The sequence below is a fragment of the Macrobrachium rosenbergii genome, chromosome 4 (assembly GCF_040412425.1).
Source record: "Macrobrachium rosenbergii isolate ZJJX-2024 chromosome 4, ASM4041242v1, whole genome shotgun sequence".
In the NCBI taxonomy this organism is placed as follows: Eukaryota; Metazoa; Arthropoda; class Malacostraca; order Decapoda; family Palaemonidae; genus Macrobrachium; species Macrobrachium rosenbergii.
This window is the reverse complement of record NC_089744.1, coordinates 63380082-63404081: the sequence shown is the minus strand read 5'-3', so window position 1 is coordinate 63404081 and position 24000 is coordinate 63380082. Positions and strand designations below refer to the sequence as shown.

General features: G+C 35.6%; 1 protein-coding gene across 3 annotated transcripts in view; it reads right to left on the bottom strand.

The window, feature by feature from the left end:
• LOC136835067 (teneurin-m-like) overlaps positions 1–24000 on the bottom strand; it is a 555645-nt gene that overhangs the window by 175935 nt on the left and 355710 nt on the right. The gene's annotated exons all lie outside the window — the stretch shown is intronic.

Genomic DNA, 24000 nt, shown 5'->3' with positions numbered 1-24000 from the left:
ATGATCTTCAGACGGATTAAAAAAGAAAAAGACCCGCACTTCGCTAATGAGAAGAACAACACATTTAAATTGTATTCCGAGAGACCCCCAAAGATTCGGTACAAGCGGAATGCGCAAGAGCCTCTGAATAATGACGAGTAGAAGCAACAACTTCCGCTTTGTGTAAATTAAACTTGAAATGACTCCTCCCCCTTCTGCCTGACGGCATTGTACACATTTCTTCTTGTTTTCCACAAGGAAGAGCATTTAATTATAAAAACCTACAAACTCCAATTCCGTGGAAGATGAGATGCGAAGGAATGAATCATTCAGATATAAATACATTAAAATTATCAAAACTAAAAGAATGATAAAAGATGCCAAAAACAACTGAAAATACTATTTACATGAATATTTATAAAGTATGAGAAACTATTTACAATGTTTATTCAATATAGTTTCTCATACTTTATAAATATTCTTGTAAATATAATTTTCCAGTGTCTTTAGAGTTTTTTTTATTTCATAATTTCTATAGCTTGAATATATTTCAGTGCATTTAGGAATCAATCAGTATCAGTTGAGAGTTGGTGAGGAAGATGATACAGGCAATGCAGTTGACTTATGTTGAGTAGTAAGTTTTCAACATAACCAGAGGAAGTAAAAAAAAATTGCATTTCTGAAAAGAAATCAATATATTCATAACCCCGTCTGCACTCCAAAATTGTGTGAGCTGGACATTTCAGGGTCAAAATAATTTAGCTAGTGAGGCAAATGTCACAATATCCTAATGTATCTGTCGCCATTTCTCTTCTTGTTCTTCTTTCAAGATGAGATTCATTTAAGCGACATCTACATGCCACTTGACCCTTATATTTAAAACATTGTTGCGTAATGACGTGAGACAGAGCAAGACCCAGTCAGGATTTTTACTTCCTCTGGTCATGTTGAAACCTTACTCAACTCATGTCAATTGTAATGAAGACATCATCTTCTTCATCGACTCTAAACTAATACTGATTAATTCTTAAATGCGTTAAAAATATATTTAAATTATAAAAATTAAGAATTATACAAGATGTTAAAACATTTGAAATTACTATTTACCAGAATATCTATAAAGTATCAGAAAGTATTCACAATAAAGACTATACATAGTTTCTCATACTGTATAAATATTCTTGTAAATAGTATTTTCTAACTTTTAGCATTTTTTATAATTCTTATAATTTTATACTTTCAATGTATTTCTAATATATATATATATATATATATATATATATATATATATATATATATATATATATCTCTGAAATATTCATTTCTTCGTATGTCTGTTTGTTTGTGGGCGTAAGCATGTGTACAAACAATCCCCGCTCAGACATTTCTCTTTTAATTACCGAGGTGATGTAATTCTTCCTACCAGTTTTAATTTCTTTTATTTGACAAACTGGGTGTCGAGTATCTAACAGCCTTAAAAAAATTTCAGTTATTACATGTTTAGAATTATTCAGATGAAGATATCAAACCTTAGTAATGAAACCAACCTGATGTGTGTGTGTATATATATATATATATATATATATATATATATATATATATATATATATATATATATATATATATATATTAAGACTTACAAGATCAAATCCCTTCAAGGCATGAAATAATTTCAAAACTTGAATGCATATTCAAAACGCAACTCAGAATAGGAGAGAAAAATAAATGCTCCCTCCAGGACATTGCTTTTCATTCGCACTGGACTTTCATTCTTAAATTAGCAGGCTGCAAGAGACCTTGGCTAAGATGTCAACGGTATTATGAAAGCCCTGACGTAGGACAGTGCATCTGCTGTTATACAAGCGATGTGGAATTGTTGAAAACCACGAGAAAATATGTCGAAGAATATCGTGCATCCATCATCTTTCCCCGTCATATATGGCAATATCAAAAACTTGGAATGCTTAGAAAAGTTAAGTGTACCTTAGTTTAACCAGACCACTGAGCTGATTAACAGCTCTCCTAGAGACGGCTGGCCCGAAGGATTAGACTTATTTTACGTTGCTAAGAACCAATTGGTTACCTAGCAACGGGACCTACAACTCGTTGTGGAATCCAAACCACACTATACCGAGAAATGAATTTCTATCACCAGAAATAAATTCCTCTAATTCTTCATTGGCCAGCCGGAGACTCGAACTCGGGCCTAGCAGCGTGCTAGCTGAGAACTCTACCGACTCATCCAACGAGGAACTAGGAATGCTTAGAGAGAGAGAGAGAGAGAGAGAGAGAGAGAGAGAGAGAGAGAGAGAGAGAATACTGATGCTAGTAATTAATAAGAGCTTGCAGAAAAGCGAAGATGGAATTATAAAAAAAAATTACATTACGTATCCACATGATCACACCCCCATTCAAACAAACATACTCATATACATACAAACATAAATACATGCATATTCATACACATACATAAATACATACATCCATACATACACACATATGTATATATATATATATATGTATGTATGTATATGAGCAATTAAATCCATGCACATGTGGCAAGCAAGCCTGCATGCTTGTGCACGCACAGCTCCACAAACGCTCATCTTCCTTACATTACAGCAGCGGGAAGCCTTTGAGAGTCGAGAGCGCCGTTTTATGAAATCTGATTAATGATGAATTTTTTTTCCCCCCCGAACAATTTTCCAATTTTGATCATTCAGCGTCACGGAATTCGCGTCGGATTTGTTATCGCCGCAGCGAGCGATGTTCCAACAAATTTCCGACGGTAGGATTTGCAAATTCCGAGGGGAAAAATAATTCCCCTATTTTACCTAGTGGCAGTCGTCGGCAGCCGTCAGTCGCTGGGTGAACGACCGACTGAAAAACTGTTGCACTTCGGCGGACGGATGCATCAACGGTAGTTTTTTTTTTCTTTATTTGGAAGCCTTATTATTCGCGATGACGATTTTCATCAAATATTTACTCTGGCCATTACAACCGTCACGTGCCAACTCCGCGCTGTCATGAATGAAAAGGCGTTCTTCATGTCAATTTTACTGTCGAGTCAAAATACTGATAGATTTACCTTCCCAACTAAGGTGATTGTTGGCATCACAAGTTCTTTCACCTTTCCCGCAAAGTTAATCAATTTCCTTTAATTTCCTTCACGGCGTCATCAGTTCCTCGAAAGTTATTGCCTTCGTTATCTATAATTTTCAACTCATCAGAATATTATCAATATTTTCCCGCATTTTTATTCTCTCCCATGGCCCACATTTCAACTCTTTGTCAGCACGTTTCCACTGCATTCTTACGCTTTATACTTTATCGTATTTAAGCTATGGTTTTTAATAACTTCCATTCTTCAAAAAAAAAAAAAAAAATAATAATAACAATAATCCCAATTACGACCCTCTTGCAATTCAATTTATGATCTTAGTTACAATAAAATTTTATTTCTAAACAACTAAAATCACATCAAGTTTATGCCGATTTATATTTATGATACATGCCTATTACAGTCAGGAAAAGTCAATCTTGCACATTATATAAACAGTGTCTCTTGACAAGTATGTAGCAGGACCAATGATCATAATTATGTCATTAGATTGGAACACTAATAATGATACCTGAACAAGACTCTTTACATAAAGGAATTAAAATCAAAGCTTCATCTTCGGTGTCTGTTCCTGACTTGGTCCATCTTGATGAATAATTCCGTAGATTCTAAAATGTTCCCCATTTGCGAGGGCGCTAATGCTTGTAAAATCGGCTGATATCTACCTTTAATTCCGATTTCAACTCTAATTTCATCTCCAGCAACAGAGAAAGCCCGGATTTTCAAGGAGAGTTGAGGACAACCAGTGACTGGTTTAAGGCACCGAAGCCATATTTGAATGCCAGACAGTTCTTACTCATTCTTTAGTCACCAACGTCACTTCATGAAATGTCACTCTTTTTAATTTTTATCTATTATTCCGTGGGCGAAACTGTCAAATCTGAGATACAGGAATAGCTCTTGTAAGGTTAAACCCGTGGAGATGGCTTGAAGTAGAAATTTAAATTCTGAGACCTGCCACTCTGCAGCATAAAAATACATCTTACCGCGACCCACAATACCAACATTAACTCATAAAACAAAAGGATAAATGAAACTGAATCTTTTTCAAAGGAGTGCAAGATGGCCTACTGAAAATCGAATTAGCGGGTAGCTTCAGGTAAGTGTGTTGACTGTTTAGAGATACAGAAGCATTTATCAAATGTTACCAAACAGCTGATGAAAAAAAAAAAAATAATTTTGTTGAGAAAATCTATGGTACATGAGAGCCAAAAAACAATACACATCTCTATAACGTCCCATCGTCTGCTCTTCACAAAGTTAAAACAATGACAAAAACACAGAAATAAGATGTGTAGAGAAAAACTATAACTCAAAAATAGAGAAAAACTATGATAACTCAAAGCGTCAGACATCTCAGTTACAATAACACAAAAACCCAGAATCTCAAAAGCGTCGGGAAAACTTATCATAAAGGGAAAAAAAGCAACTCGAAAATGGGAAAGCTAAAGGACCGATGATCCGATGTCTCACAAATTTCATGAGCTTAAAATTTACAAACACAGTCACTTCTCGTCTAGCTAATTTTTTTTTTTTTTTTGCACTTACACACTAGTCTCCGTAGAATATAGAATTTAGGCCAAAGGCCAAGCGCTGGGACCTATGAGGGCATTCAGCGCTGAAACGGAAATTGACAGTAAAAAGGTTGGAAAGGTGTAAGAGGAGGAAAGCTTCGCAGTTGCACTATGAATCAATTGTTAGGAGAGGGTGGAAAGTAAGATGGAAGAAACAGAATACGAACGGAGGTACAGTAAAATGAATGAAAGGGTTTGCAGCCAGGGGCCCAAGGGACGCAGCAAAGAACCTTACGTATGCCTACAGTGCGCCGCATGAGGTGCACTGACGGCACTATACCCTACGGGAACTAGTCTCCGCAGGAAAATGAATAACGCTTCTTTTGAATACTAAATTATAGCACTTTTAAAAATCAGTCATCATTACATGCAGATATATTACAGCTGGGTCAAAAAATAATTGAAAAACAATCAAATCCTGACTCGTGGGAAAAACCATGATTTATTGCACTACTTTAGTTGCAGCTTTCCAGAAGATTTAAGTACAACCCAAAAGGCGTACGAGCAAGGCATGAAATTACGCAAAGCTTTATACGTAGGACAAATAAAAATTTTAAGGAAATACTCTTATTCCGTCCAGCCAGTGCTTGACAAATAGTATTACACAGCAGTTACGTTTAAAAGCAATGTATACAATATACTCATAGGCCCTATAGGAAACGAATTCAATATCAGACGACGTCTATGACCTAACTGTAAGCAACCAATGTACAATGTAATAAATCTCACAACTAACCTTTGTCAAATGATATATCAATTTCCTCTTCATGAAAGAACAAAGATTACAAACGAGCATTAACAGTGACAAAGCCTCGTTGACACAAACACCAGAAATGATATTTTACGAAAAAATAAAAAAAGAGCAGTGAGTAATTACCGGGGCAATTAGCAAGAGCCCCTACGAATTACAAGAGGGGAAATAAAAATGGTTACCCAAAACAACTGGGAGGCTCCTTAGCGAGCGACTGTGTGGATTCTTTTTCCCTCCTGCAATCCTACAAAGATAACTTCTTATTTGGGTCTCTCTCTCTTTTCTCTCCCGTGTTATCTTAGGAGAGCTTCCAAGTTCCATTCTCTAAAGATAAGATTGTTCCGGCCAAAGAAAAATAAAAAGGGGGAAATTGAATGAGGCTTATTTTCAAATCAAGGAAATCCCGTGGAGGGAGGCGGGGAGGGGAGGTAGGGGGGGAGACCAGGGACAGGGGAGGAGCGGGGGAGGAGATCATGGCGGTACAAAGACTAGGGAACATGAGCACGGGTGGTAGGGACGAACAAGGAGTAAAGAATGAGGAGAGAGGGGAGGGAGAGAATGAAGAGGGAGGCATACACGGAACACGGAAGAGGGGAGGGGAATTTGGGTTTGGGAGGGGTTGGGGTACGGGAAGGGGGGGGGGGGAGGAAAGTGAGGCTTTAGCTACAGACAAAGGTTTCGGCGCTTGCTAAAATCGGCGCTGAAAATGGACCATTAGCTCAGAGGCAAAATTCGGCCCCACTGTTTTCTCAACGTCGAAATTAAGTTCAGGAAAAGGCAATTCGCTGGGACCCCGAAACTAAGAGGGTGACGGTCGCTCGGATATAGACAAGGAAAGTTCTGGCAATAACAGGACTTACGAAAATATCGATATAAAATATAATGATGTTTAAATTTGAAGGTTATTGCATAGAAAACACGTTTGAAATACATTTTAATGAATAATTGTCCGACAAAACATACGAGAGAGAGAGAGAGAGAGAGAGAGAGAGTCATTTAATTTTAGTCATTTTTGCCAACTCATTACAATGACGAAATTCATTAGTTCTCATTACAATGATAAATTCATTAGTTCTTCAATATATATATATATATTTTTTTATAAATGGCAATTTTACAAAGTGACGGAGGTAAAAGCCTTTGCATTAAAATAATAAACAGAGCAAAGGCCGGATTACATTGACAGTTTACAGCTACAAACCGCATTTCGCGATCTTAGTACAATCCAGCTAATACAGCCATTATGCATTATTTTACATATTACTATAAGTAATCTACAAAATTAGTTGCAAAACACTACTGCCAAAGGGCATGTGTAGAATGGGAAGACCATTTCCAGACACGGCTGTTGAACAAACCTCGGTGACTTCAAACTTAAAAAAAAAAAAATAACCCAGCGACTTTTGTAAATATTTACAGAAAAAGAGTGAGAAAATTGTAACTCTGTTTGATGAGCTAAAAAATGGAAAATATCTTATCGCACAAAGAAAGTGAGTACGTGCAACCGAGGTCAATATGGAGGGGGGCAAATATGGCTCAATGAAGCCCCGAAATCCTGTTTTAGAAAACTGCAAATGCGAAAAAATTCAACAACTCAAACGAACAGACTTATGTGGAAAAAAATATACGTATAATTCTCAAAATAGCTTCCCATTTCTTCCATCTCAAATGGCAATATTAACCTACAATGGATATAAAGAAACGCCATACTGTCGAACTTCTCAGTTCCAGAGGTCTTTTATTCCTCACACCGTTGGACTGAGAAACAGTCTCCCTGAGGATGCTGTGCAATTAGAACCTCAAAAGTTCAAGCGGAGTTGCAATGCATTGCTGCCCTAAAACAATTCACCTTCATTTCAATAATCTACTTATATTTTCATGTCATTATCTATAAATATGTTAAGTTATCTATATGTCATTTCTGACAACTGAACTCATCTGGAGCTCATCTTTCTGTATTTCCTATTATCTTCTGTAACGTTCTTTCAAATGAACACCTAATTCTTTGGAAACCTGAATTTCAAGTCAATGGTTCCCGTAGGATTGTTCCTGATGAATAGTGATTTATCCTCTGAATAATAATAATAACAATAGTTCAGAAGTTCCTGCATTTATGAAAATTCACTTTCAAAAATGAAAACGTCGGGTAACACATGAAAGCAATGTATCGGAACACAAGGGAAACATTTTGATAAAAAATCTAAGACATACATATATCTAGTTCATGCCTCGACGCAAACAAATACGATCGCTGAGAGAGAGAGAGAGAGAGAGAGAGAGAGAGAGAGAGAGTCAAAATAAAAGAACTATTTAAGCCAAAAACTCTACAAGACAATAATATTATGTCTCGACGTAATCAGATACGACTGCTGAGAGAGAGAGAGAGAGAGAAGAGAGTATATAAGATGCCATCCTCCTTACGAATCAGACTCATACAAACCGCAAGTAATTCCCTTTCCACCTATTAGTCAAGAGGATAGAGTCTGCTGTATATCGTAATGACTGATGAGGTGTGAACAAGTTAATTACGGGGAGCGCCGTTGTAAAGGACCACTGAAGCGAGGCGTCGCGGCTCTTTTGTAAGGCGCTAATGGTGCTCACTCATATGCTGATGATCGGGTGATGGATGGCGTTTTAACTCGAGGGGCGTGGGGGGGGGGGTTGTCTTGGGTGTTCCACAGCACCCGTACAAGAAGGGGGGAGAGATTACAAGTAATGACAACAAATGAGAGAGAGAGAGAGAGAGAGAGAGAGAGAGAGAGAGAGAGAGAGAGAGAGAGAGAGATAATAATAATTACATACATACGCGCACACGTACACATTATCAATTAAACTGTGACACCTAATTTGCAAGAGAGAGAGAGAGAGAGAGAGAGAGAGAGAGAGAGAGAGAGAGAGAGAGAGAGAGAGATAGGACCATGAATGAAATAATTGCATACATGCACACGTACACGATATCAATTAAACTGTGACGCCTAATTTGCTGAGAGAGAGAGAGAGAGAGAGAGAGAGAGAGAGAGAGAGAGAGAGAGAGAGAGAGAGAGAGAGAGAGAGAACCTTGAATATAATAACTACATATACACATGCTACAACATACACAATATCAACTAAATATGAAGCCTAATTTGCTGAGAGAGAGAGAGAGAGCGCGATATCAAGAGAACTATGAAACCTAATTTGCTTCTATCTTTCTCTCCATCCTAGACACGACACACACGGCAGTTGAGTATCAAGAGAAGAAACGTAATTTTACTAATTTCTGTCAACAAAGATCTGACATTTACGGCAGTTGGTAAAGGGCCGTAATCACAATTTCCTGACTTAGGGGAAAGAATCTGAAAACGAAAAGGCCCTTCAATATAAGTAGAGAGAGAGAGAGAGAGAGAGAGAGAGAGAGAGAGAGAGAGAGAGAGAGAGAGAGACCTGAAAGTTTGTAACGCGTTACCGTCTAACGATAAGGTGATTTCGTCAGAATAAGGCAAAATAACATAACACGATCACCACGGGATGAAATTAAACGGCCGCATCTCATGCTAATGAGTTACAGCTCATTATTATGAATCCCGCCCGACATATGATAGAAAATACCCTCTGAAAACTTTATGATTAATGACTCTACGAAATACACAGAGAATTAAAGAGGTGCGCGCATTCGATGCTGGTGGTGGGTGGTGGTGGTGGTGACCACGAGCGCGCAGGAGCGCTTGCCAACGATTTTGGGGTCGTGACCCGGAAATGAAAATTCTTGCCTTTTCTGTGTCACAGGCGCGCTGAGAGGAAGTACTCAGATCCAGGTTTAAGATGTACACTGTGTTTGCTGATATATATTTTACTTTTCTACTGATAAATGAATATATGAATATATAAATTCCTAAAAGAATGATTTTTCTAATTTTATAATGGGTGACATGAGAAAAAATCAGGCAGGTATATACACAAACATCTATATCTACATGTATATATATATACGTGAAAATATATATATGTATATATATATATATCTATAATACACACGCACACACACACATATATATATATTTACACATGTATATACTGTATATACCCACAGGTATACATATAGATATAGATATGTGTGTATCCACCAGCCTAATTTTTCCTCATGTCAGCTATATATATATATATATATATATATATATATATATATATATATATATATATATATATATATATATATATATACACAACACACACACATACATAATATATATATATATATATATATATATATATATATATATATATATATATATATATATATATATAGAGAGAGAGAGAGAGAGAGAGAGAGAGAGAGAGAGAGAGAGAGAGAAGGGACAAACTCCTCGACAACCTTGTTAAGATTCCATAAAAGCGTTATACATTCCGGATCTTGCATTCCGTAGAGATATACGGAGGCGGAGGCGTGACAATAATGTTAAGGGTGGGAGTACACCGTCATTTTAATATGAATGGCGTTTTTCGAAAAGGTTACATAGGGAGGAAAATATGCGTGAGAACGTAGATTACGAATATATTAAATTTCGCCGGATCCCCTCTATGGGGGGGATAAGGGGGGAGGAATAATATTTCATGACATGGTTGCATACATTCATAAAATGTAGTGTGGTGCGTAAGCTAAATTGGGGCAGCGCCGAGTTAGTAAAGAGATGGCAGGGAATCTCAGCGTGAATATATAAATAAATAAAAAAAAATACATATATACTGTATATATATATATATATATATATATATATATATATATATGTATATGTATATATATATATATATATATATATATATATATATATATATATATATATATATATATATATATATATATATGTTTTTATGATTGTAGTTATGTATGTATACATACACACATATATAAAATATGGTGTGCATACATACATACATACATACATACATTCATTCATACACAAACACACACACACACACACACACACACATATATATATATATATATATATATATATATATATATATACATACTGATGTATATGAATGAATAAAATGAGAGAAGAGATAAAAGAGAGAGAGAGAGAGAGAGAGAGAGAGAGAGAGAGAGAGAGAGAGAGAGAGAGCCTCGACCGACCCGAGTATCAACTTATTCCGATTTCATTTAATAAGCCGCTTATGGCCAAAGTCATTTTCCGGTTCAACGGCACAAAAACGCCTCTGCAAAACTTTGTCGGGAAGAAATCAGAACGACTCGCGGTTTCTCTTGGATGTGTTTTGACGGGTTTCGAGGGACACCATTCGGGATCCTTCCCAGACTTTTAATTTCATGCTTTTGAAGTCTCCAGATCGCGATATTTGACCCTCCTTCCTCGCCCGGCTCTTCCCGCCAACCACCCTCCCCCTCCTCTTTCCCCTACCACCATCCCCACCCACAAGAATCACCCGCCCGTCCCTAGCAAACCCCCTTCCCACACACACAGGTCGGAGGGAAAAAAATCTTATCAATCCTGTAGCTGTGGGAGGGGAGGGTTGTGGGAGGCGGGAGGATGGGTGGGGGTGAATGGGAGGAAGTGGTGGGCAGTGGGAGGTTGAGTTGGGTTGGGGGGAGGGGAGGAAAAGTTACGTGATAGGCAACTTATCCATAAAATGAATCAAGCTCAGACTAAATGGCAAAAGGAAACAGCCACTTTCATTCCTTAGGCTGATGTGTTTCCGATGGATGTCTTCCCTGCGGTGCTCTCTCGCTCTTTCTTTTTAGGCATCCACTTGTCCTAATTTCAGAATATTTTTTGAAATCACGGACATTCTTTTATAATAAAATGTCATTACTTGTAGCTAACATGTAAATTAGTTTTTCATACATTTTAAGGGAAAAATAAGCAGGGAGGATACAAAACTCCTTAGACATGGCTTCTTATTCGTGTTTATGTTACTTCAGTTTCTCTTTCAAAGCTTGAAAGCCAATATATATACAGTATATATATATATATATATATATATATATATATATATATATATATATATATCTGTATATATATATATATATATATATATATATATATATATATATATATATATATATATATATATATGAATTGAATTGAAAGATTTTTGTTTTCCAAATCTGATATACAGATACACTATTATCTACCAAGGTAATAAGTTAAGTATAGCTTAGTATTACCAGACCACTGAGCTAATTAACAGCTCTCCTAGGGCTGGCCCGAAGGATTAGACTTATTTTACGTGGCTAAGAACCAACTGGTTACCTAGCAACGGGACCTACAGCTTATTGTGGAATCCGAACCACATTATAGCGAGAAATGAATTTCTATCGCCAGAAACAAATTCCTCTAATTCTTCATTAGCCGGCCGGAGACTCGAACTCGGACCTATCGAGTGCTAGCCGACAGCTCTACCGACTCGTCCAACAAGGAACTTATAGCCATATATGCATCAGTGCTCATTGGCATAATTCATCAGTATTATTAGAATAGGCTGTAATTCTGCTAGTTCCTTAAAACGGTGTTTTGAATAACATAATGATTTCTTTTCAAAATACCGTTAATTTTCCTACAAATTATTGTTATTATTCTAAAGATAAATCCTCATTCGTATGTTACAAGCCTCCAAAGAATATGGTATTTATTTGAAGGAAGTTACTGAAGATAATCGGAAATAAAGAAAGTATAGAAAAAGAGATAAATTACTACATTTTCTGTTCCTGATGATGATTTTTATTATTATTGCTGCTTTGTTGCTACAGAAATTCAGTGATAAAAAAATGAATTCAAACAGGAAGCGAAACGTGGCGCAATGGTAACGGATTAATGGCCCTATTCTTATCCCCTTGCGTTCATTTACGCCATTTGAAACCTCACCTTGAACGAAAAAATCTGGGAGAGTGATCTTGCTTCAACAAACAAACCTTGTGTTGAAAGTGGTATTATATTAATCATTACTGTCAGAAATATAGTTCGTGTCAAGGCGGTACGAAAAATCTACCTCTTACGAAACGGTTCGGGATATTCCAAAGAGTTCCGTTCAGCACCTTAGGCATTAACTATGTAAGACTTTCCAAGGCCGGAGCATCATTTAACTAAGACGCTTACTGGCAAAATTAACTTAATTTATCTTACATAAAAATAATTCAGTAATAAATCAGTATTCCTGGATACATACTTAAAACTTCAGAAAAGCTCCAATCAAATGCAGTTATCGTTGTGCTGACAGGCACTTCCGCTAACGCTCGCCAAATGCTATTTTGCTTTCATTACTTATGTCAATCAAGGCGATTTATTCAACAAACATATATCTTATTAACGGCTGTTATTAGACTTATAAGCTAAACTATCGTTAATTAAGGAAGCTTCAACCAACAATAAGTGTAATTAGGTCTACTGGTTCACTGCAAATTCACCTTCTGCACTAGTGATAATAAAATCAGTGTTATGCTCGAGCAATGAAACTGAAAACCAAGCACTTCTTAATTTTCGTCAAGTTATTCCGTTCACTGACTTGCATTTGCTCTCAGCCAAGCAATATTTTCAAAGAGAAAGTATTCAGGTAATTTAGCAAATATTCTCTTTCATAATCGTATCATCATCAAGTTGATAGAAAGACACAAAACAAGTAGGTACTTAGAGCCTACTGTTTACATACCGTAAATTTTTCCACACCAAATTTACAATAAAAATCCAGCCAAGCGAGCAATTAGGAGTGGAAAAGTCTCGGTGTGTACACTGTGAAGTCTTCCCTGAGGCAGCGTTGCCATCTCAGCGTTTTTACCCGCTAACCCGGATTTTCTTTTATACCTGTCGGGGAAAACAGATTTGGTGGGATTTGGTGACAAACTAACAGTCAGTCAATTATTAAAGTTTAGAAATTCTACAGCTAGCAGTTTATGATGGACACGTTAACGCTAAATGATAACACTGATGATAACAGGTTACTTGACGCTTTGTCGCGTTGCCAACGCTTGCTAGAAATTCGATGAGCGAGAGTATAAAAAAAAGAGGCAATTATAAAATGCAATCGAGTTTTCTGTACAAGGTAAAATGCTGTATTAGACTCTCAGCCACGGCCCATGAAACTCTCAGTCGGCCATGTTGTTGCGCTGCCAAACTGCTGAGGCTAGAGGGCTGCAATTTAGTATGTTTGATGATTGGAGGGTGGATGATCAACATAAAAATTTCCAGCCCTGTGGCCTCAGTAGTTTTTAAGGTCTGAGGGCGGACAGAAAAAGTGCGGACAGAGAAAGTGCGGACGGACAGACGAAGCCATCTCAATGTTTTTCTTTTACAGAAAACTAAAAAAAAATAAAAAATAGAGAAAAAACCATAGTTTTGTGACTTTCTATGCATACAAACAAGATATGCATTAATTCTCAAGTCATTAGGACAAGATCCCAAAAGTGAGAATGAAATGTCATGTGTTATTTATACAAGTAACGTATAAACGGACCTAAAACAAAGTTTTGTCTTGGAGCGCACAGACAAAACCCAACTCTCTCCACCAAGATCCCACAGAGGCAAGACAAACGGCTTCTTCAAAGAGAAGAATTATCTTAAAACAACTCGAGCGTGAAAACGGATACGGGGGAATTAAATATAAACATTGTGTACGAAAAGGAGAACACGTGGAGTACTCGAGGTGAATGGTCCTAGTGGTGACAAGTGTGGGAAATGTACAAATTGCAATCATGATTTGGGAAAAAAAGACCAGCTTTACTGAAATAAATGCTTATAACTGTACTGGTTACGTGCAAAGAATGTAGTGCGATAGGCTGAATAATTGGGCATAAAATTGGTGAAAAAGTGGTATAATTTCAGGAGTCTTAACAAGAAGGAAATAAGGAAGATACGTATAAAAAGAACTTAGTCGAAGGAGCAGCAGATTGTTCAAACACACACATACACATATATATGTGTGTGTGTGTATATATATATATATATATATATATATATATGTATGTGTGTTTTTATATATATATATATATATATATATATATATATATATATATATATATATATATATATATAAATTACAATTCCTTGCCGTATATTCCAAAGCTAGCACAATCTTTCCCGTTTCGTAAATTTCCTTCACCTCAGATCATTCCTACCACGAACGCTTCATCCTCAATACGTAACTACCTATCACAATTATTTATTCCATACTAGGATATCCCAACTACAACAAATTCCTTTTTTTCCACTGAAATACTAAACCACCACACTCTATCCTTTCCCCCCAGTAAAAAAAAAAAAAAAAAAAGAGGGAAAAATGAAGAGCACGAGAAAAATGAAAAAAATGTCACTAATTAAACTAGAAATACTGGATTGTGATCTGGTACTAATTTCCGGGAGTTTTATTTTCATTTGCAGTCCAAAAAAGAATTGTTCTTTTCTGTCGTTCATCGGCGCAATATCATCCCGACGAGAGAGAGAGAGAGAGAGAGAGAGAGAGAGAGAGAGAGAGAGAGAGAGAGAGAGAGAATGGGTAATCTGTGGGATGGATGGGTTTCATCAGCCCTACGCTGTGTTCTTTTGTTTGTATTTGAAAACTCCTTTGGAAATATGCCGCAAAGATTATGTGTAAGATATGCTATGCATTACTATCCTAAAGCAATTCTCTTTGTGCTTTATGTTTTACTCTCATTTTACCTCCTTGTGCTTTATGTTTTACTCTCATTTTTACCTATTTCCTTATTAATTTGTTGATTCATTTTTTACGTTCCAATACATGATCTTTTCTTTCTGTATTTCCTATTACTTTCTGTTACTTCTATCAAATGAACACTATAATATTCTTTGGAAGCTTCAATTTCAAGTCAATGGCCTCTGTGGGCTTGTTCCTTATGAATAGGGCTCATCTGAATAATAATAATAATAATAATAATAATAATAATAATAATAATAATAATAATAATAATAATAATAATATGTAAAAAAGCAATAAGCGATGAATAGGAATAATATCAAAGCAAAAAAAGTATAGGTGAAACTAACATACTGGTCAAGTCTTAAACTACTGTATAAGGTTTGGATTAGGACTCAGACTATCATGCCAGACAGCATTAATTCGACAGCTCTCGCAAGAGAGAGAGAGAGAGAGAGAGAGAGAGAGAGAGAGAGAGAGAGAGATTATCGGACGAAAAGTTTCATCCCGGCAAGGGTGATTTTACCTAATCAAGGTCCTCCCAGTTTCAATATAATACGGTGGATTACTGATCGCCCACGTCTAATATTTTTAGTCTTCTCTCTCTCTCTCTAAACCCAGAGTTCACTCCGCTTTTGTCAACTGACCACAAGTACAAAATCTACAGCACAAGACTTGTCAGAGAACCTTTCTCTGTTACTGGTGGGTACCGTAAGTTTCAAAGCAGTTGCAACCTTGCCTGTCCCCTCTTACACCTTCACTAACTGCCAAAAGGTCGCCCCACCTTTTTTTTTTTTTTGTATTTTCACAGATCGACCCAGTTACTTGCTGCTCCAGGAGCAAGAGCCCGTGCCAGCACAAGGCTGGCTCAATCTTAAACAACACAACAACTTGTCAAAGGACATGAACGAGTACTAGATATCTCCTGAACTCTTGGAAATCAGTCAGCCATTCCCATCACAGGTATTACAGTCACAATCACATCACAATCACAGTCGCATAAAGAATTATCTTTATACCTCTATCGTCACGGTGCTGATGACATCATCAAAATACCTGCTCAAAGTAAACACTTGTTTCGTATCGCGTCCCATGAAGTTCTCTCTTCAGACCAGCTGTCAATTCATCTCTTGTTTACTTATATCGAGAACCATTCAACTTAAAGTTTGTTTACGTATTTCTATACTTTAATACCGATGCATTAGTTTTCAGTTAACTCCTCCCATCAAAATCAACAAATACCTTCGAGCATCGGATTATTTGCAAATGCCTTCATATCCGTTTCTTGTGCTTCTTTACAATTTCTATCATCAAGCTAAAAACGCACAGGAAATCCTAACGAGATTTCTTTTGTACGTTAAAAAAATAAATAAAAGTAAGTCATTAAATGAACATGGAAAAATAATTTTATCTATTTACAACTGAATATTCTTGTGAAACACGGCGTATTAATTAACGGAACAGTGTACAACCGACGACGTCAAACGCTCGTCATCAATACGAAAATGGCAGATTCTAAAGCAAGCCAGGATACTGTACGCGTGCATTTCTCTTTGTAGATATGTAGGAAGAATTAATTGAAAGGCGCGAATCGTTTTCATCTATTTATCAAAAGTAGGTCTCCTCGTTTTAATCACGTAAATTATAAGGAAAATTTTCAAGTTGTGATTTCCGATTTCAAAATCTCCCTGCTGTCAACACGTCCAGTACGCGTATAACTTCAAATGAATACCAAAAATAAATTCTGAATAAGTACGAAAAAAAAATCTCTCAATAACGATACGATTCAAAATGTTAGACTTATATGTGTTTCTGTTTCATCATATAAATGCTCGAATTTTTTTGAAGACAATAACATATGAGAAACCATATATTTCTGATTGGTTGAGGAGGGGATTTTATATAAGGGAAAAAAGACATAACGCATACAGCATTGTTATGTACGTCAGATGGTTAGCTTCCACCTGGAGAGAGAAAAAAAAAAGGCAGTGAATTTTGGTGGTGGGTGTCTTAATTTAGCAATGACGCATCTTGTTGGCATTAAAATTCAATTTTAGTTATGACCATGCTGAGGCTCACTAAAAATAGAGGAATTACGTAAAGAGGTAAGAAGACTCTTGGTATATTTCCATTTGCCTAAAATATAGTGGAGCAAAAAAAAAAAAAAACACCGTAGGAGGGTAGTGCCGTCAGTGCGTCCCATGTGGTGCAGTGTAGGAATTACTTTAAGGTTCTTTGAAGTGTCCCTTCGACCCCTGGCTGTAACTCCTTTCATTCCTTTTACTGTATCTCCATTCATATTCTCTTTTATTCCATCTTACTTTCCACCCTCCGCTAACAATTCTTTCAAACTGCGAGGTTTTCCTCCTGTTGCACCTTTAAAACCTTTTTACTTCGATTTCCCTTTCAGTGCTGAATGACCTCATCGGTCCCAGCTTATATTCCAAAAAGAAAAAGGACCTTAACACAGAGAGCTCAAGCACTAACTCAGCATCAACTTTTTAACAAAACCAATAAATTTTTAGAAAAGTATAAACCAATATTTCGAATACGCTGTCATATGGAATAATAAAAATCCATTAAATTCTTCTTTGCCAAATCTAGATCTTCGAATTCAAAGACGGCACTCATCAGCATTCGATATTTGGCCATTTTTTACTGTACTGTCTACAATTTGCATGTACTATATTTAATATTTTGAGGCGGTAGAATATTTCTACGCTCGTTACACAACGATTTCAGCAAGACTGGTTATAATTTATTTTTCTCAGAACAGAGAGTTACTCTCTCTCTCCCTCTCTCTCTCTTATCATAAAGCTACGTAATGAAGGTCAAAAGTATCGGAAATGACGGGTTATAAAACAATTTGCTTCAAGGAAACAATTTCAAGAAAATAAAATGCATAGCAGTGAGCTTTAATGAAACAAATTTAATATTTCACACAAAAGTTACCAATATTCTTCTCTTCAATGAATATAATTCTTCAAGTAAGCTCGTACCGTAAATATATTAAAACTGCCAAGTACCCATTAAAAAATTATAAAATTCAAACATACCGTTATTATACTAATATACTGACATGCGAAGCGACTTCAAAATCTAAATTCTCTTATAAATTTCTGCATTTTTAAAAATATTTCCAAGATTCTGTTAAAATATTTGTCCGCCCATAGAATAATATTTCTGGCTGAAAATGACCGAAATTGTCGATTTTTCATTGCCATACGCGAAGAAAATTTTATCACAGTGAAACGTTATTCATTTTTACACTAACACCATTTAGAAACAAAAACATTTTGCAACAGAGTGGAATAGTATTTCTGGTTGAAAGTTACCGAAAATGGTCGATTTTTCATTGCCATGAGCAAAGAAAATTTCATTACAGGAGAAACAATAATTATTGTTATACTGATACGACTCGGAAACAAAAGCAATTTGCAACCAGAGTGGCGTCGTTCTCAAAGTTGTTGCAGACGTCAGCACGAATCCTTTTTCGAAAATATTCTCCGTATGACGCAATCCTCGCCATTCCAGGACGCCCGCGCGAATGAATGATTAACTTTACCGTCAATTTGGCTTTTTCTTTTAATTCAGGTTAACGCACGGCCAAAATTTTGCTACTCATGAAACAAAAAAGATTATAAAAGTGGATACTTTTTTTTTTACTACAGGTGGTTACAAAAATATATACGAAGTGAGAATTAGTAACATACTTCCGTCATTACGGTTACCTCTTTCAATTCAGGTTAACACACAGTCATGTTTTTGCTACTCATGAAAGAACAAATAAAGTAAAAGCGAACAGATTTTTACTACGGTACGCAAACACATATATTAAGCATATATATGTAACACAGCTCAATTAAAAATACAGGAGAGAGTGGTCAAAGGTTCATTACTCAAAGGAATAATTATGGAAAAGCACACATTTTAAGAGCCAGGCATTAATAAAAAAAAAATGGTGTAATGGATATTTCGAGAAAAGTGGCTCTTATTGCACTTTGTAAATGGGAAGTATTTTGATAATTTCAAAGTCTGTTTTCATTATGTCATGGAAGTTTCGTAACCACATCCGTGAAAATAAATACATGTTCATGTATAAAAATTAACAAACACATGAATGATATATATATATATATATATATATATAAAATATACGTATATATATATGTATATATATACATATAATACACATAAATATATAAATACATTATATTATCTACATATATACTTACATATATTATATATATAATATATAATACCTACATAAATATATGTTTGTATATAGATAATATAATGAATTTATATATTTATATGCATATATACATTATATATATATTATATGTACATATATTTATATTATATATATATGTGTATATATACTGTATATATATATCATTCATTCATTTGTTTGTAGTATATATATGTATATACTACTCGCACATTTCCAGATTCCCGGAAAACACAAGTTGTTTCTCACGAAGTTTTTCCCTGCATTTCTTTCAAGAAAAGACGGTGTTATTGCGCACTCTATAAATTTCAATATAATCTGCTTTGTTCTTCTGTGTTCAGTGACCTTTGTTTCCCTCCATTAAATCTTTGATAATATCCATCAATTAATAAACTTATCAGATTCTTCGTGCGATTTCTTAGAAATATCCTTTTAGCTTAATAATAAGACCCGTCTCCTTTGTTAATTCGAAACCTTTAATGCTCTTTTTTACTCGCTTTATTTCAGTTTGTTGCCCCGTCCCCTTTTACTTTCATCTCCGCTGATCTAATTTCCCCGACTTTCAATAACCAATTTCTTTGCTCATATTTTGTCCTGGCGTCTCCGGCGCAGACCGACGACGTTCCTTCCCCCTCTCGTCTCCTCCCGGAACCTTCCCCTGGAGTCTCCTCGTCCGGCGGTCGCGGGTCTTCTCCGTTTTGCTTTCTCCCACCCGCGTTTCGCTTCGGTCTTTGTAAAAAAAAAAAAGCACTCGACAATACTTCAGTTCTTGTCCTCCTCCCCCTCTCCTCTTCATGTAATAACTACTTATGAATAGAGAACTTCAGAGAAAATCCCCTTTCGATATTTGTTTCATTTCTCTCTTTTTTTGCTTAATCTCTCTCTCTCTCTCTCTCTCTCTCTCTCTCTCTCTCTCTCTCTCTCTCTTCCGAAGAGTAATTAAGACTCGTTTCGTTACGAACTTGCTCTCAGTTCCATTTGCATTGCAAAAAACAAATAAATAAATGAACAGAATCTCTTAAACTTCATACGACTAAATGCAGGAATAAGTTTGCAATAGACGATAGCACAAATACATTATCTTCCTTTACAAAACTCAAACCCTCTGCTTGGGTGATTGTTAACACTTTCCGAAATATATTCTTACATTTTTTAAGACGAAACCACCGTTATTTCTAAAAGGGAACCTGAATTCCAGTCCGTAATATTATATATATATATATATATATATATATATATATATATATATATATATATATATATATATATATATATATATATATATATATATATATAATCCTTCCTTTCTAGCAACACTGTGCATTTAAACATCACCGGTCTTAAAAATGACAATCTAAATTTTCAGCAGGTAAGGGGTAAGTATTGCAAGGGTACAAACGAAATTCAATTTCTTCCCACCCCTCTTTATCCATATACTCTATAAGGAATGTTCGTCAAGAGTCAATAAGTATAATTATATATTTATATATATATATATATATATATATATATATATATATATATATATGAAATATATATATAACAGGACCTCATTTAACCAGGATGGTATCTAAAGGAGATTATTAAAAAAAGTTGCAAGCTTTCATGGACTTCTCATTTTACCCTACCAGACGATGAGGGCAGAAAGTCCTTGAAAGCTTATAATTTTTTGAATAATAATCCCTGCTAGATACCACCCTGTTTAAATGAGGTGCTGTTACACACACTACACACACACACACACACACACACACACACACACACATATATATATATATATATATATATATATATATATATATATATATAGAGAGAGAGAGAGAGAGAGAGAGAGAGAGAGAGAGAGAGAGAGACGTAGGTTTGTGTTTGCGTGAAAAATTTTTTGTATGGAACGCGTATAAAGAAAGGTGAGATAAATTGGGCGACGACTTGAAAAGTCGTCGCTTCTCTACTATTCGGGGGTTCGAGTCTTCCTGGTAACGAGTCGCTTGTCAATTAAAAATTCTCCTTCGTATTATGTTATTCCGAGGTTGAGTGACTTTGATATTAAACGACATATGTAGCTTGATGTCTGTGCATATAAAAAATGTCACGTGTTATGTGACATAATAAACATACATACACGCATACATACACACACAGACACACACATACATATATGCATATATATATGTATAAATATGTATGTATATAGTATATGTGTATATGTATATGTATATATATATATATATATATATATATATATATATATATATATATATATATATATATTTATATATGTATTTCGTGTTTGATTCGCAACCTCCCTTCCCAGGAATATTTACTGGAAATCCGAAGGATATCACCTACTGTATCCAACCATGAGGAGAAATATATAAATGCATATGTTCAACAAAAGCTTTTCCTCTTCCAGCCAGCATTCTAATTATTACTCTATTATTCATAAATAATTAATGTTATATATATATATTTATATATATATATATATATATATATATATATATATATATATATATATATATATATAAAAGAGAATTTTACTCTTGACGAACATTCCTTACAGAGCATATGGATAAAGAGGGGAGAGAAGAAATTGGATTTCGTTTGTACCCTTGCAATACCTACCCCTTACCTGCTGAAAATTCAGATTGTCTTTTTTTAAGACCGGTGATGTTTATATGCACAGTGTTGCTAGAAAGGAAGGATTATTTATGCCGTCATACCCTCAAGGAAAACGGAAGCAAAAATCGCCCAGTATGACCAGGTTCAAAATGGAGTTAGAGAAACATAAAAAATCTTTGCCTTCGAGATGCTTTTTTTTTTTTTAAATAAAAGTCAATACCAAGAACGGCGACTGCGCACGGAATGGTATAATTAGCCTCTCTACACCTCACTTACTAAATGTCACCCACACCAGTTGACTGAGCATCAGGTACATGATTTAATAGTTTGGTTTATTGGAACGTATCAATATCATTTCTAGCCCGCCCGTAATAAGAGTGCTTCCACTGAAAAACAAGTAAAAAATGCGCCAAAGTTTCCTCGGCGCAATCGAGTTTTTTGTACAGCCTCTACAGCGTATAATCAAGGCCACCGAAAATAGATCTATCTTTCGGTGGTCTCGGTATAATGCTGTATGAGCCACGTCCCCTGAAACTTTAACCACTGCCTGGTGGTGGCCTATCCTATATCGTTGCCAGAAGTAAGGTTATGGCTAACTTGAACCTTAAATAAAATAAAAACTACTGTGATTCAGAGGTCTGCAATTTGGTATGTTTGACGATTGGAGGGTGGATGATCAACATACAAATTTGCAGCCCTTTAGCCTTAGTAGTTTTAAAGATCTGAGGGCGGACAGAAAGAGTGACAGAATAAAATGCGGACGGACAGACAAAGCCGGCACAATAGTTTTCTTTTACAGAAAACTAAAAAGAAAAAAAGGAGAGAATCAGCTGTTTCAGTAAAATAAATGTCAAATCCACCTACCCTAATAATCAATTCATCGCTTACCTCTTCCAGAGTACAGTTCCGGTAGTACTTATGAGGAATATTCACTTCACATACCTGAAGAGAAGAAAAGAAAAATCATTACTCAAAATGAAATGAACTCGCCTTTCCTTTTTCTTTTCCTATGGGAAGTAACTTGCAGTTATTTTTAAAAATATTTCATATGGAATGGAATAGAACAGAATATAGAAGTTAGGCCAAAGGCTAAGCGCTAGGACCTATGACGTCATTCAGCACTGAAAGGGAAATTGACAGTAACAAGGTTTGAAACAATTGTTAGAGAGGGTGGAAAGTCAGACTGAAGGAAGAGAATATGAACGGAAGCACAGTAAAAGGAATGAAAGAGGTCGCAGCTAGGGGCCGAAGGCACGCTGCAAAGACCCTTAAGCAATGCCTACAGTGCACCACGTGAGGTGCACTGATTGCACTAACCCTCTACGGGGTATTTCATATGAGTTTTCTTTTAATACGACATACTGTAATTTCCCAAAATGACCAGCGTATATGATGTGCATTATTACTGTTTAATAATAAGGAAATACTTCCAACACCAAGTGAATATCATCCATCGACATTGATTACGAGTATCAATTTAAACAGAAGCAGGTATTAAACCTTCACCCTCCAAGGATATCAAATGTATATTCTAAAACTCGTGGAAGAGTAAAAATTTTCATCCCATAAATAAACAAACTATCAAAACCAAGGTTTCTGTACATCCTTCATATAATCATTTCTATCCACTTGCAGATCCAGGATCCTACGTAAATACCAAGATCATTTGTAGCAAATCTGAGGCCAGCTTTCTTCAATCTATGCTTGATTTATGAAAGTCTGGTCTGATGACCTGGCACTGGAACCATTTTGGCTATCCAGTATCGCGATGAAAATGGCTAGCAAATGAAATTTTGATAAATTTATTACTAATAATACAGTAAAAGATAAAAATGGTTAGATTTCATTAAAAATATAAACTAAACGATAAAATTGGTTAGATTTATTGAAAGTGTAAACAGCTTTTCAAAATTCCACGAATTTAACGACATCAACGCAACTATCCGAAGTAAATTAAAAAAAAAAACCTGCCAGAGTAATACATAAAAATGGTTAGATTTCATTAAAAATGAAAACAGTTGTTCAAAATTCTGTGAAGTTACCAACATAAAAGCCACTGTTCGAGGAAAATTTATAAAAAAAA